Source organism: Anguilla rostrata, chromosome 3 (assembly GCF_018555375.3).
Source record: "Anguilla rostrata isolate EN2019 chromosome 3, ASM1855537v3, whole genome shotgun sequence".
NCBI classification, from domain to species: Eukaryota; Metazoa; Chordata; class Actinopteri; order Anguilliformes; family Anguillidae; genus Anguilla; species Anguilla rostrata.
In genome coordinates this window covers 15,612,663-15,628,271 of record NC_057935.1, presented here as the reverse complement: position 1 = coordinate 15,628,271, position 15,609 = coordinate 15,612,663, and positions in this window count along the sequence as shown.

Below are 15,609 nucleotides of genomic sequence, written 5' to 3'. Positions count from 1 at the left end.
AATGGAAGCAAATCCCTGCAGTAATGCTCCAACATCTAGTATAAAGCCTTCCCCAAAGATTGAAGGTTGTTATAGCAGCAAAGGGTGGACAAACTCAATGTTAATGCCCGTCATTTTTTATGACAGTTTGGATGTCACGTGTCCACATACTTTTGGCCATGTAGTGTATCTGAAGGACACTGAAACATTCAGACAAAAAACATAAAAGATCTATTAGTGAACTGGTGCACCCATGATTAATTGTAATAAGTTCACATTTAAAATCATAAATCATTTGAGATTTAGCATTTTCATATGTAGCATAGTTTTGTTTATACTTGATTATACTGAGAAATGTAGTGTTGACTGTGAAATACAGTTAAGTGCATTACTGCAGGTGTAATAGGTCGAACAAATCCCCGAATACGGATAATGATTTTTGTTTCGCCTAATTGATTGGTTGATCAGTTAGTGAAAGCCAGCAGTTTAGTTTTTACGTCTTAATTTGAGCCACGTGTTCCAGTGAAATCCTATTGCTGGGAACCGCCTCTTTCCCACCGGAAATAAGCTGTCAACACTTTCGGAAGATTTTCAGAGACCTCCCCTTTCTCACATGCTCAGTGTTTGGGGGGGGGGGGGGGTACTAACCGAGAGAGCTTCTTCTTTTCCATCGTCTCATTCCCCATTGGGGCTCGGCTGCTGCCGTAACCCGACTCAGAAAGACGAGTCTTTTCCCTGCTCCGAGGCGGGAGCAGCGCTCTCTGCGCCGCGCGCTGCTGAGGTACTGATGAAGGGGAGGGGAGAAGGTTCCAGGTTCCCTCCGTAATGAGCTCTCCAGCGATGACACCGCGTCTCCGCGAGGGTTCCTTCAGGAGAACGGGGCTCCAGCGGACCCGACTGCCCCGCCCCCCTCGCTGCTTACCGCTCCGGCTGCGCCCGCTGCGCTGAGCACAACATTAAACTTTCCCTTTTCTCTTGATTTCGGGCAGAGCGGCTCATCGAAATTTAAAGAAACTACATCTCTCGCCCGCTGTAGAGCGACGGAGAACTCCCACGGGACACAGGCTTGCCCCAGAATGTAGATTTTTCACTTTTCTTTCCAGTTTTTCACTCACATAACTCTTGTCAAACAAGCAATTAGTATCTTTTGCCTCCTGACCAGCCGATGAGCAGCAGTTACAGTATTCTCGCTTAATAATGGTACTTATAGAAAGGAGACGATCCAGAAAACCATGTGCCTGTTTGCAGCAGAAATGTAGACTTTTAGCTTTGGGAAAAAAACATACTTTTTGACTGAATTGCAGTGCTCACGCAGATTCTGTTCATTTACTTTAGTCAGTGCTGAAAGACATACACATTTTCCAATTCCTTTTTTATTCACAATTCATCTTCCTGCACAAGCTCACAATGTGCTCTTTTGTGTACAGTACTTATCACATTAAAATACCCAGTGTTAATTCACCTCTCTCAATTGAGTACATATGAATGAATCCAATAGGGACCATATGTATCCTGTAAGAGTTGATTTAACATTGAACATCTTACTGTGATCGCTGATATTTTCCTTTATCTATATTTATACATATTGTGTGCGTGCGTCTGTGTGTGTGTGTGTGTGTGTGTGTTTGAGTGTGTGTGCATAATTCTTTATCAGACAGGAACTCACACCAGTGTTCAATTTCTGTTAAGTCCTTTTAATTCCTAATAATTCCCTGTTAAACCACTTATTATATTTTTTCTTGAAACTAACTGAAACTATTGCAAGACAGACAGATAAATCTGATGAATGGAAAAATGAGATTGCTGTGATTAACTGTCTCATTTGATACTCATTTTGAATTATCTATATTATAATATTTTATTTATACTTTTGCTTATGCTAAATATGTCTCCTCAATGTTTCAATTAGTATGAATTTGGTTCAGTCAGATACAGAGGGGCACAAGAGCATTATAATGAAGAATAGCTAAGCTAAGAAGAACATTAGGAATTTGAAGACACAACATATACATACAGCTTAACTTGACTTGCCTTGTCTATATCTCTACAGTAAACACATTTTATTAAAATGACTTTAAAGTAAGTATAAATAGGCAAATAACTGCAAGCAGTTAAAACAGCTATGTCAAATGCAAAATATATCTTGCTGCTGTATCTTGTTGCTCCTCTAATATCAAAAGGATTCTTGTCCTGATTTTCTATTGGTCTTCCTCAAGGCCAGACTGAGTATCCATTTTCCTCAAGGTCACATGATACAGTTCACAGACACGTGGCGACATCACATTTCAGCAACAACTTAAACTGAGCCTTGCCAACAAGCTTATGAATCACAGAGTTTCTGATGGGTATAAAGAGAGCAGACAGGATGGTGTACATTTATCACCAGAAAAATAAGGATTCTCTACCTTTCACAGCATGTAGGTTTACAAAGTGACCCTCTTTAGCAAGTCTGAGAACTACAATCATTTAAAACCTCGATGTGGTTCTCAAAGCATAAAAAATGAAGCTCTCCTCACACACGCACATACACACACACACACACACTGGCATACCTGCACAATACACCTGTCTGATTCAGATTTTATGTCGCAACCGAATAAAGGCAAAGTCTTGTGGGTTGTTGAATAATTTATTTCCCGGTAGAATAATTACATTGTGCTAGTACTGCAGAACGTACAGGATGTTCATATTAGGTTTAGGTCATGAATCAGGACCGTCGTATCTGAAACCCCATACGTCAAATTAATACCAGTCTTTCCGCTGCCATCCTTTAAACAGTCTATGGTCAAATCAAACCACGTGAAATTAGAATTTCCTGCAGCACGATAACTGTCATGTTGTCTGTAAAAAGCGTAAATACAAATAAAATTGAATTGAATTGAATAGACGATTCTGTGCTTCCCCAACCATTTGGAGAAGGCCCTTTCCTGTTTCTGAATGATAATGCCTCCGGGCACACTGCAAGGTCCATACAGAAATGGTTTGGTCGAGAACGGTGTGGAAGAACTTGACTGACCTGTAATGAGTCCTGACCTCAACCCCATCCAACATGTTTGGGATCAATTTGAAAGCCAACTACAAGCCAGGCCTAATCGCATATCAGTGCCCGACCTCACTAACGCTCTTCTGGCTGAATGGAAGCAAATCCCTGCAGTAATGCTCCAACATCTAGTATAAAGCCTTCCCCGAAGATTGAAGGTTGTTATAGCAGCAAAGGGTGGACAAACTCAATGTTAATGCCCATAATTTTTTATGACAGTTTGGATGTCACGTGTCCACATACTTTTGGCCATGTAGTGTATCTGAAGGACACTGAAACATTCAGACAAAAAACATAAAAGATCTATTAGTGAACTGGTGCAGCCATGATTAATTGTAATAAGTTTACATTTAAAATGATAAATCATTTGAGATTTAGCATTTTCATAAGCAGCATAGTTTTGTTTATACTTGATTATACTGAGAAATGTAGTGTTGACTGTGAAATACAGTTAAGTGCACTACTGCAGGTATAATAGGTCAAACAAATCCCCGAATATGGATAATGATTTTTGTTTCGCCTAATTGATTGGTTGATCAGTTAGTGAAAGCCAGCAGTTTAGTTTTTACGTCTTAATTTGAGCCACGTGTTCCAGTGAAATCCTGTTGCTGGGAACCGTCTCTTTCCCACCGGAAATAAGCTGTCAACACTTTCGGAAGATTTTCAGAGACCTCCCCTTTCTCACATGCTCAGTGTTTGGGGGGGGGGGGTGTACTAACCGAGAGAGCTTCTTCTTTTCCATCGTCTCATTTCCCATTGGGGCTCGGCTGCTGCCGTAACCCGACTCGGAAAGACGAGTCTTTTCCCTGCTCCGAGGCGGGAGCAGCTCTCTCTGCGCCGCGCGCTGCTGAGGTACTGATGAAGGGGAGGGGAGAAGGTTCCAGGTTCCCTCCGTAATGAGCTCTCCAGCGATGACACCGCGTCTCCGTGAGGGTTCCTTCAGGAGAACGGGGCTCCAGCGGACCCGAATGCCCCGCCCCCCTCGCTGCTTACCGCTCCGACTGCGCCCGCTGCGCTGAGCACAACATTAAACTTTCCCTTTTCTCTTGAATTCGGGCAGAGCGGCTCATCGAAATTTAAAGAAACTACATCTCTCGCCCGCTGTAGAGCGGCGGAGAACTCCCACGGGACACAGGCTTGCCCTAGAATGTAGATTTTTCACTTTTCTTTCCAGTTTTTCACTCACATAACTCTTGTCAAACAAGCAATTAGTATCTTTTGCCTCCTGACCAGCCGATGAGCAGCAGTTATAGTATTCTCGCTTAATAATGGTACTTATAGAAAGGAGACGATCCAGAAAACCATGTGCCTGTTTGCAGCAGAAATGTAGACTTTTAGCTTTGGGAAAAAAACATACTTTTTGACTGAATTGCAGTGCTCACGCAGATTCTGTTCATTTACTTTAGTCAGTGCTGAAAGACATACACATTTTCCAATTCCTTTTTTATTCACAATTCATCTTCCTGCACAAGCTCACAATGTGCTCTTTTGTGTACAGTACTTATCACATTAAAATACCCAGTGTTAATTCACCTCTCTCAATTGAGTACATATGAATGAATCCAATAGGGACCATATGTACCCTGTAAGAGTTGATTTAACATTGAACATCTTACTGTGATTGCTGATATTTTCCTTTATCTATATTTATACATATCGTGTGCGTGCTTCTGTGTGTGTGTGTGTGTGTGTGTGTGTGTGTTTGAGTGTGTGTGCATAATTCTTTATCAGACAGGAACTCACACCAGTGTTTAATTCCTGTTAAGTCCTTTTAATTCCTAATAATTCCCTGTTAAACCACTTATTATATTTTTTCTTGAAACTAACTGAAACTATTGCAAGACAGACAGATAAATCTGATGAATGGAAAAATGAGATTGCTGTGATTAACTGTCTCATTTGATACTTTGAATTATCTATATTGTAATATTTTATTTATAATTTTGCTTATGCTAAATATGTCTCCTCAATGTTTCAATTAGTATGAATTTGGTTCAATCAGATACAGAGGGGCACAAGAGCATTATAATGAAGAATAGCTAAGCTAAGAAGAACATTATAATTTGAAGATACAACATATACATACAGCTTAACTTGACTTGCCTTGTCTATATTTCTACAGTAAACACATTTTATTAAAATGACTTTAAAGTAAGTATAAATAGGCAAATAACTGCAAGCAGTTAAAACAGCTATGTCAAATGAAAAATATATCTTGCTGCTGTATCTTGTTGCTCCTCTAATATCAAAAGGATTCTTGTCCTGATTTTCTATTGGTCTTCCTCAAGGCCAGACTGAGAGATGAGTATCCATTTTCCTCAAGGTCACATGATACAGTTCACAGACACGTGGCGACATCACATTTCAGCAACAACTTAAACTGAGCCTTGCCAACAAGCTTATGAATCACAGAGTTTCTGATGGGTATAAAGAGAGCAGACAGGATGGTGTTCATTTATCACCAGAAAAATAAGGATTCTCTACCTTTCACAGCATGTGGGTTTACAAAGTGACCCTCTTTAGCAAGTCTGAGAACTACAATCATTTAAAACCTCGATGTGGTTCTCAAAGCATAAAAAATGAAGCCCTCCTCACACACACACACACACACACACACTGGCATACCTGCACAATACACCTGTCTGATTCAGATTTTATGTTGCAACCGAATAAAGGCAAAGTCTTGTGGGTTGTTGAATAATTTATTTCCCGGTAGAATAATTACATTGTGCTAGTACTGCAGAACGTACAGGATGTTCATATTAGGTTTAGGTCATGAATCAGGACCGTCGTATCTGAAACCCCATACGTCAAATTAATACCAGTCTTTCCGCTGCCATCCTTTAAACAGTCTATGGTCAAATCAAACCACGTGAAATTAGAATTTCCTGCAGCACGATAACTGTCATGTTGCTGCCAGCATCAGGTTGCCGTACAGCGATGCCCAAATTGTTACTTACAGCCTCTCCCTTTGAATAGAGCAGGCTTGATGGGACATCTAGGTCTCTTGCTGTGTTTGGATCCAGTCTTCACTGCAACAGTAAAACACACAGTACATTTTATTGTGTCGTATCTATTCACTTAGATACAATTATACTTAATAAGATTATTTTCTAACAGCCTAATACTGCATTCTGACTGGCCAAGGGGGTGCTGAATATTTATTCATGTTTATTTAGTAGCTCAAGCAAAAATAGCCGGATCACCATTCCAAATGAATAAATGAGCCCTTACTCTGAACTGTATCGTACGAACTGCTTTAACCCCACCACCACCTCTACCTGAGGGTCAATTACAAGCTGAAAAAAATGCTTTTACAATTCTAAAGATAGTTCCTCATCTTCATTGAACAACTATTGTGTGCTATGAACTCCTAATGAAATAAAAAACAGATTGTGAGGCTAACATGTTTTACTGTTTTTCATTTGTTAATGCTTTTTCTTCCTTCTTTGTTAAAGCCCCACTTTACCTGTATGCTTGATTTGCTTCAGCTAGGATAATTTTTAAAAAAAATAAAAAATCTGGATGGAATACATCTTCAGCTATTATGCTCTTACTCAAACCTTCCCCAAGGTGTATTTTGAGGAGACATGCTCCTGCACATGAGCTGGGAACTCTGTAAAGGGATGGCAAGGAACAACATCCCCTGCTATACTGAGAAGTTGCTTTGATATAGTATTTACGGCATCAGAGTCATTTTAATTTAAAGTCCCCAAACACTGATGGTGTCGCTCGGTCCTACAGTATCTAGTGTTAAGGGAAACTCTGACTTGCTGTCTCTGCAGGTACATGTGGGTGTCTAATTGACAAACTTGGTGCTGACGTCTGAGCAAATAGCATTAAAGAGGTGGGAAAAAAGACCCCAATCCGAATAATATTGGCCAAATTCAGGATGTGAAAACATTCGGTGAGAACGTATTGTTTGAGTGTCAGCACCATCCCTATATATTAGAGTAAACCCAAACCTTAATCAGGGAGGATACAATCGCTGATGATTATACCTCCATGTAAGCTTCAGAAAGTTACTGATTTCTTTTTTTTAACCTGGGGACATGTTTAACCAAATTCATCCACACAGTGTTTTCATGTTTTTTGCTATTATTGTATTTCATGTCTGTGAGTGCATGCAGGAAGCAAAAAGTGGCTGCCAGAATGCAACCTGGAAAGACCTGTCATGTGCTTGCATGTGATTTTTATGCTTTATTATGGATCAAGGCTTTGGTGTAACATCACTATAGAAACAGATACTGTCATCACCATGCAGCACTTGCAGATCTACGATCCTCCGGTATTCTTCAAGTAGCCAATAAAATACCTGCATTTGTGCTTTATTTGGCCCTCCAAATATAAACATAATTTAGGACTTGAATCACAATTAATACATGAGAAACATATACATATATATATACAATGTATACATACTCCATAGCTATTTGAGGTATGTGTTTGATATAGATATAGATGTCCTGACCCGCCATAATCAACATTTGTACATAACTTTAAGACACAATTAAATGAAAATAGTTTGCCAAGCTTTTGCCAAGGTCACTGTTTCCTTGGCAATAGGGGCTGCTGCTCAGCACCGGAACTTTTCCATTCATGAACACTGGTTCCCAGGGCATTTTTCGTAATCGCTATCGTTTTAATGTCAGAACTTGACATTTGTATGTCATTGAGGTGATTCATAAAATGGAAATACACTGGCAAAAGTAGCACATGCACCTATGTAGTCACGTGGGTTCAAATTTTGATTTATTGTGAAAAAAATGGATTTTTTAATTTTTATCTTTTTTTCACCGGGCAAGCCATTTTTATATTGTATAAAAAAATGTTTTTAAATTGCAGCCACATTGCTATGAAGCAGAAGGGTAAAAACAGAGCCTGTGCTGTAGATGCTGTACATCCTAAATGATTTTAATGAGTTTCTCCATCCATCACACTTCCACTGTTCCACAGAGAGTAAGTCTGGCTTTTCTTGGTGCTCAATTGTATCAGAAAAGGCAGTCAAAAGCATATCAAATTATGAGAATGTGTGCTCAGTGTACCTGCTACCTTCCCTGCATAAATAAAGTTTAAATAAAATAAATACATTTGCAGGAGTTCTTTGCTGTGTGCCTTGGGACCACTTGTCTGAATTGCCCAGCCATCAGATTGTTCTGTATTAAACCCTTCTCTGTCAGCCTATTTGTCTGCTGCTGCTAAGTACTTGAAGTCAAAATTCATATGAAGTCATATGATTGTATGGTCCTGCTCTTTCTCTTTCTGCGTTTCCTATTCTGTTCTATTGTATGTACCTTCATAGTTCACTGCTTTCAATCATGAAAAATTCCAGCTCTCTATCAAAGGCATTATGACAGGCATTCAATTTCATCTTCACAATACAACTCTTCATGAGCCTTGGTTCAAGACTAATGCCACCAACACCGTGTCCAGCCCCTGGTTCTGTGTCTTCTCTGCCAACGCTGAGGGCTGCCTCTTAACTGGCCACTCCTTCAGGATCGGTGCTACTACCACACAACTACCACGGCAACTCCAAAAGTTTCAACGGCCACACTTTAAGGCTATATTTGAATCAGCCTCCTAACTACTGTGTCCTCAAAGGATTTATGTATTGTATGCAGTTGGCAGTATGCAAAAAATACCACTATTTAACCATACTCTGGTAGTGTAATAAATCATCCCACACCTGTGTAGCTCACACTCCAATTCAGTTGGGAGTGGCAAGGTGTTTTGAAGCTTAAACTATGTACCAAACCTTAGTACCATCTACTATAACCAGAGGAACTATAATTAGCTGAGTCTCATATGTGTACATAATGGTTTTAGTTATCATTTTTTCCATGCATTTTACAATAATATGCGGTTAACGGTTGTCAGCTTTCAGCCAACACACACACACACACACACATACACACACACATATATATATATATATATATATATATATATATATGCGTTAAGGAAATGAACATTAAGGGACTGTCAGCATATCTTTGGAGTTTAAAATATGAAGCTGAATTGCATACACACTACACTGACATTTCTTGCATGCAAATTTGAAAATGTAAGATGCCTGTTGAATTGTGTTTGAAAGATCTCATATTCCCACACTGCTGTTGCAATTAAAATAGTACAAAAATAAACAGCAAATGAGGGAACATAGCCACAAACAAGTTTTTTTGAATGCACATCTGGTTGCGATGGTTTTGTTACATGTGATGCTTCTCTACTTTTGGCAACACTGTTTGCTGACCTTTTTCTTGTCGTAGTTTCACAATACAGACACAATGCTCATGCCAAAGTACTCAGCTTCGTGGATCCAATCTGTGGATTTTAGGAGAATGCGGGACAACCCTTCTCACAGGAGAAAATACTGGATTCAGATATTTTATCCTCAAGAATTCTGATCTACGTTCAGAATTTCTCTTTGGTCCACTGTTTACCCAGAGGGCTGGAATCTGTAATATTTGCTGATGAGTCTGAAGTAACAGGCTACACAAACTGGGTTAAAATGAATCTCTGACTTTGAACAACGAGCTCGTTAAAAAACGCAGTGCTGTGCAAGTGTTCCGCATATATAATTTTCATAAAAACCATCCCTCCATGCTCTTAGATTATTCTGCTTCGACCTTGTGTGAATTGACAAGAAAGCAAGCCAAGCCACAGAGGGGGTGAATTAGGGAGCTTTAAAAGAAATGAAGGAGGGGGAAAAAAATTGGAAACTTGGAAGCTTGCTTTTAGAAATAGAAAAAAATACACATTCACTTAGTGGGGTTCAGTGACCCATAAAATCAATCATCAGCATCACTGCCGATTTCCTGCAGCACAGGTATTGGAGGTTTAGTGCTGGGAGGGGGGCACAGTGGTGAATGCAGATTCAACCCAGTTGAAAATACACAGAGACACACACACACACACACACACATATACACAAATACACACATGCAGACACACACATGCATGTATAGTATACAACAAAAATGCACGCACATATGGTACACATAGCCTTTTTGGCATACAGACAGTTTGTGATATCTCACAAACACATACTAACTCTTTAGAGCAGCAGTTTACTGCCATCATTTTCACACTGAAATTCCTTGTTAACGCAGTATCAGAGTCATTGAGAGCCACCATGATGGACAGCCAGTATCGTAGCACACAGTTATTTGGAATGCCATTATGCTTTTTTTTTTTTTTTTTGGTTTCACAGAGTAAATATTGAATTTTAATAAGCACTTATTGATGTCGGCATCAGCAGTGGCAGTCCCTAAATGCACTGCACAGATACGTTTAATGTCAACCGTCTCTTTCAGTTTCCCTCCCACAATGCATCAGCTGTGCGTGAGCCGGCCAGCTCAGAGAGCCAAATCACCTCCTCCTGGATTCGACAGTATGATTGTGCACAATGCAGGAATTCTAAACTTATTCAGGACATTAATTTGGAATCCAAATTTCATTGCAAGCTGTCACATCCCGCAAAGCTTTCACGTGCATTATGTAGTTACTCTTTTTCAGTGACGTTTTACAAGCTGAGATCTGTCAAATTGAAATTACAAACTGTACATAAAAAGATACAAATGCACATAAAAACCGAGGAAAATGTCAATTCATCAAACTTAAAGGCATACTATGCAGGATTTTTAACTTTAAAATATTATTAAATAAGCATTCCATGGCTTGCATATGATGCACTGGCAAGCTCTGTCTTTGCATACTTTCATCAAATTTGTGCACCTTCACCTGTATTTGTTATTCTGAAATGTGTTTGGAGTTGTTTCTGGGTGTGGTGCTCTTTTCTGTGTGGAAAGGGGTGAGTGTAGCTACAGAGCTTGTGTTTTGGGATCAGATATCAATGGAGTGTTTGTTGCTATAGCTAGCTAGCTCCTGTAATGGCACATACACAGCAAAGCAAAAAGACAAGCCAACAGGGCTTGTTCAAGAACAAGAGTTAACCTAGGAATTGCTTTTGGAATCCCATATATATGAATTATCCCCGGTCTACATGGTGCTTCCATCTGCATTTATTCATTTTTTAATACTTTTGCATAAGAAAGTTTTCTGTTTGTTCTGAAGATTATATCACCTTGCCAGATTCAGATTTTTATTTTATTTTATTATGTGTTGGGGCTGCAGGAGGATGGGCTTGCTATATATGGTTAATACAGTATATTTACCTTCCTGATATTGTCAGCCTGGGTCAATTTGTCATGGAAACTCGGGTATAGCTGACCTGCGGCTATAGTGGGTCAGTGGAATTACAAAAGAGCTGAGTCACGCTCTCACTTTTCCATATCTTTAATCACACACAGCTGACTTGGTCACTATACACTTAATCCCAGTTCAGACCAAAGATGCAACATAACCATTTTAGAATGTAGCAGCGGAGTTTCGGCAGTGTAAACTACCCATCTCAGAACGTTTGATGTTGGCGCTTGCTGTTGCCGGCGATTCAACTTGTCTAATAGCTGGTGGCGAGGTTTAGAATGCTGCAAAGAGTCACCAGATACAGCTTGTCGTGTTGTGAATTATTATTACTCTGATGCCGTAAATTACTGAACTGGGCTTTCGATCCATTAGGTCTTCCACTTGTTGCTGTCAGATTCTCAACAGTTAGATACAGACATCTGTAGATATATGTATTTTCCAGACCTCGTAGTGTATGATGTGATTTTTTTTTTTTTTTTTTGTGGTTTTATGGCTTGGTCCAGCTTGACCTGAAGTTCAACATTCTCCCTTCTTCTGTCAAGTTTGTCACAACATTTTCTTTTCCAGTGTCAGGTGCCTGTGGTTCCCTTGCCGACGCTGACACACCAGGCGCCCAACACCGTACACGCACGGCTCTTTCTGTGAGACATGCTGGCAGCAGGTAAAGCATCCTCCCAGCATCCTCTGGCAAGAGCTGTCAGAAACACGCCGTGGAAACATCTGACCGGCGATACCCAGTGCCAGAGGAGCCATCCAGAGGTCACGTCTGTGGCCGGCATGGACGCTGCTGGCGGGGTGTCAGCCTGTCCTCGGCATGTCTTGGCTCCGCCAGACAATGTTACACGCCAGCGCCCCCCGAGGACTTGGTGGACATCGGCGTACGCAGAGTGGAGGGAGTCAGTTCGAATGAAAACAGCTGGTGAAGCGCCCCACGGAACTTAACGCGCTTCCCCTATTGCACTCAAGAATGACTGCGTGCTGGAAATGTCTAATTACTCTCCAAATGCTTCTATGGAGCTCACTTACCTCTACACACTAATCTATGCCTTTTAAAGCAGAAAGACAACACAACAAAATGATTAAATAACCACCCACCCCCGCAAATTGTTTGCTTGTTCTCTCTGATGTCTGACAGACTGATGGACTCCAGGAAACCTAAATTAAAATTTCTTGCAGGGAAAATGAGTGGTGTGTGGCAGAAGAGTGGATCCAGGTATACGTTGAATGGTCAGGTGAATGGCAGTCTGTGCTTAAAGCAAGTCCCATGGGAACAGCTGCTTCTAAGCTGTGTGTGACTGAATACAGGCTGTGGTGGGAATGGGGCTAATTTCACAAGCACGTGTTCAGCTTCAGTATGAGGCACACTGAGCACGGGGTGTGTAGCAGCAAATGTGACCCAACACCAGGTAGAGATGCATGTCTCATACTCAACCATTTCACAGGGGAGGTGAAAAAACATTACAAAATCACTCTCTGGTCATAATTAAGCTAATACTAGAATTGCTTTCCTGAAGATCAGATCTATTATTCAACTAAATTTCAAAATTCAAATCATCGGATAAATATGTGAAATTTTGTTAAATATTGGGACTAGTTAGTCCTCCAGCGTCTGATATACTAAGAAATATCTTTGACTCGCCGTAATTGAGTCCCAAACAAAACTTTTCAATGTTCAGACATGTTCATCATTGATATGCTTTTAAAGATGGACATCATACATTATCGTCCTTTTTACAATATAAATTAATACTGTAATTTTATATACTGTAACATATATACTGTAACTTAATTTTATAGCATAACATTATAAAATATTATTGTTTACTGACGGAAACAGCCTCTTTCTTCTGTTGTCTGAAATGAGTGTTTTTTCCTTCTTCTGTGCCTCTGTTCATGGTGAGTGTGACGTCGTTTTGGTTGTGTGGCAGGCTGCAAATTAAGGCTGACAGTCTGCACATTTACCTCATATTTAGTGTTTCAGTTCAAATCCAATGTGCTGGAGTACTGAGCCAAAACAACAAAAATAGTGTCAATGTCCAAATACTTACAGATTGCACAGTATGTTATGTAAGCCTCTGTTGCCCATGCTGTTGAATACTCATAACAATCACAGCTGGATCCTGAAACTTGATAAAATAGGCATTTTGGAAACTGGTTCTTATGACTTAACATATATTAGATTTTTTATTTTTTTTGTCAAATGCTCTAACAAATCTCCTCAGCGATTATTCTTCAGACATGCAACATTCATGAATTTTCTTTGAACTCTTCGAGCAAAATGAAGTTAAACAATCCAATTATGGCGGGCTTACGTTACACGAGTTGTGAGCCCTCTGTTGTTCTTTTTTCTGATCAGGACCAAATCGTAAGAAAAACATTTTGTCTTGAACATCGCAACTTGCAAGATATGAGATACCATTCCAAACTGATCTGACTGGTTTACGGGCTCCTGATTGTTTTTTGATATGTCAAAATAAGAAATAAATTGCACAGTAGACTACATCAGTGAATACATCAGGTGTAACCAACTGGACCTATCATTTAGCATTTCAATAGACATTGGGACTATGAGCTATTGAATTTTAACCCAGGTAAAATAAAGATATATAGACAACCACAACTTATAAATAAAAAATTATCCTTTCAACACTGCAGTTGTTTTCATAATTGTAATTATATGTGGGCATGTTGGGGTTCTGTTTATTGTTATAATTTTCTGCATCTGACTTGCATCTTGTTTGTTTTGCAGCAAATTTGGAAACAGTTCTTGAGAGTGCATTCAGTGTCCACCTGGGAGCAGACAGCGTGTAAATGGAGGATGGTTCATGTGACACAAGCACTCCTGGTTTATATCATGGCCTAACTCCAACTAACGCTGTGTTCACTAACTTAACATTATCATCTCTCCTTTGTCTTAGTTTCCCTGTGACAACAGTTTGGTAACACTTTTTTATAATCTTATGCTTTATTGCTTACACAGTGCTTTTTCACTTAGCTGTCATGAGGTCCATGCTATTGACTGCAGCCATTTTGTCCTTGGCCATCGAGACTGTCACTAGTGTTATTATTATTATTTTTGTTGTGGTTACTGCAGTGTTGTGTGACAACAGGATTCTTTCAGAAGCTTCTCATGTCAAATTATTGTAAATATTGTGTCAATGCTCAGTTTTGTTTGATTCAGTGACATGGTTACATTAATAGCTTCTGCTGAATATAACGCATTGCTTTTCGGTGATGCTCGAAGGTTAATAAAAGTTTCCATTCTCTCCTAACCATCGGAAAAGGCTCTGCCGCCTGTGCATTCCGTTTCTTTTTCAGAGAAGCGGAATTCATTCCGCCGGTGTTACACCGGGAGACGGCTCTGATAAATATTGTTATTCATCGTCTGATCCCTGTTTTTCTATTATGACAGGAAAGCAATAAAGCATAGTGGGGAAGGCACCTGACGAAGCGCATGTCCTCAGCTCCACATCACAATGCACGGGGAAAATGAAAAGCTGTCTGCCGGTGCCCTTTTCCTCCGTAATAACTTGACTCGTGTTTGATAAGAGTTACTTCCAGAAACACGAAGAGGAATTTTAATCCGCACCCTTTTCACATTCCTCAGATCTTTTCAAACGGAGGAGAGAACACAATGGATTCCTCCTGCAACCTCGTCTCACCCTCGGAAATGTGTGTGAACTGCATCGACAGCACTGGAAAAGAAAAAAAGAGAGATAGATGGATGAATTAAATAAATAAATAAATAAATTACGCAAACATGCTATGACAATGGGCTTTGCTTTTTTCTCTGGGCCAGTCTCTGAGCCAGGAGCGTGGCTACCGTCTCAGATGATAGATGCTTTGCTTTAATGCTGAACACCAGGAAGTTGAAGGACAAAGTGGGTACAAAGAAGAATCTAGAGCCTGGAACACATCACCCGGGCTCCCGATTAGGGGCTGTTGATCATTCGGAAAATGGAAGAGTTGAGCCGTTCATGTATCTTCTCGTGACGTTGAGTCATCTTCACGTCGCGGCTCGCTCTGGCAGAAGGAAAGGCAGAGTGAAAGAACCGGCCAATGAGGAAGCAGCGCAGGCCCACTGGAAGGGTGCCACTGTCCTGAGGATAGACTTGGCTTGCTTTGCCTATTTCAACAGAGCATTAGCTTGTATGTACAGCCTCCCCGTGCTCCTCAAAGCGGCTCATCCCATCAGGCTGCTGTCACCTGCCACGGCCTGACCTTTCACCCCTGCCGGGAGCCATAACTTCCTGTAAAGGGCAACTCAACTGAGATTTCAAGGTTAGGCCCCATGCCAGATTTGCCCCTGGCACTGCTCACCACAGTGATATAATATATATGAGGAAAAGCCTTGGATTGAATTACAATGTTCTCTGGTTTTG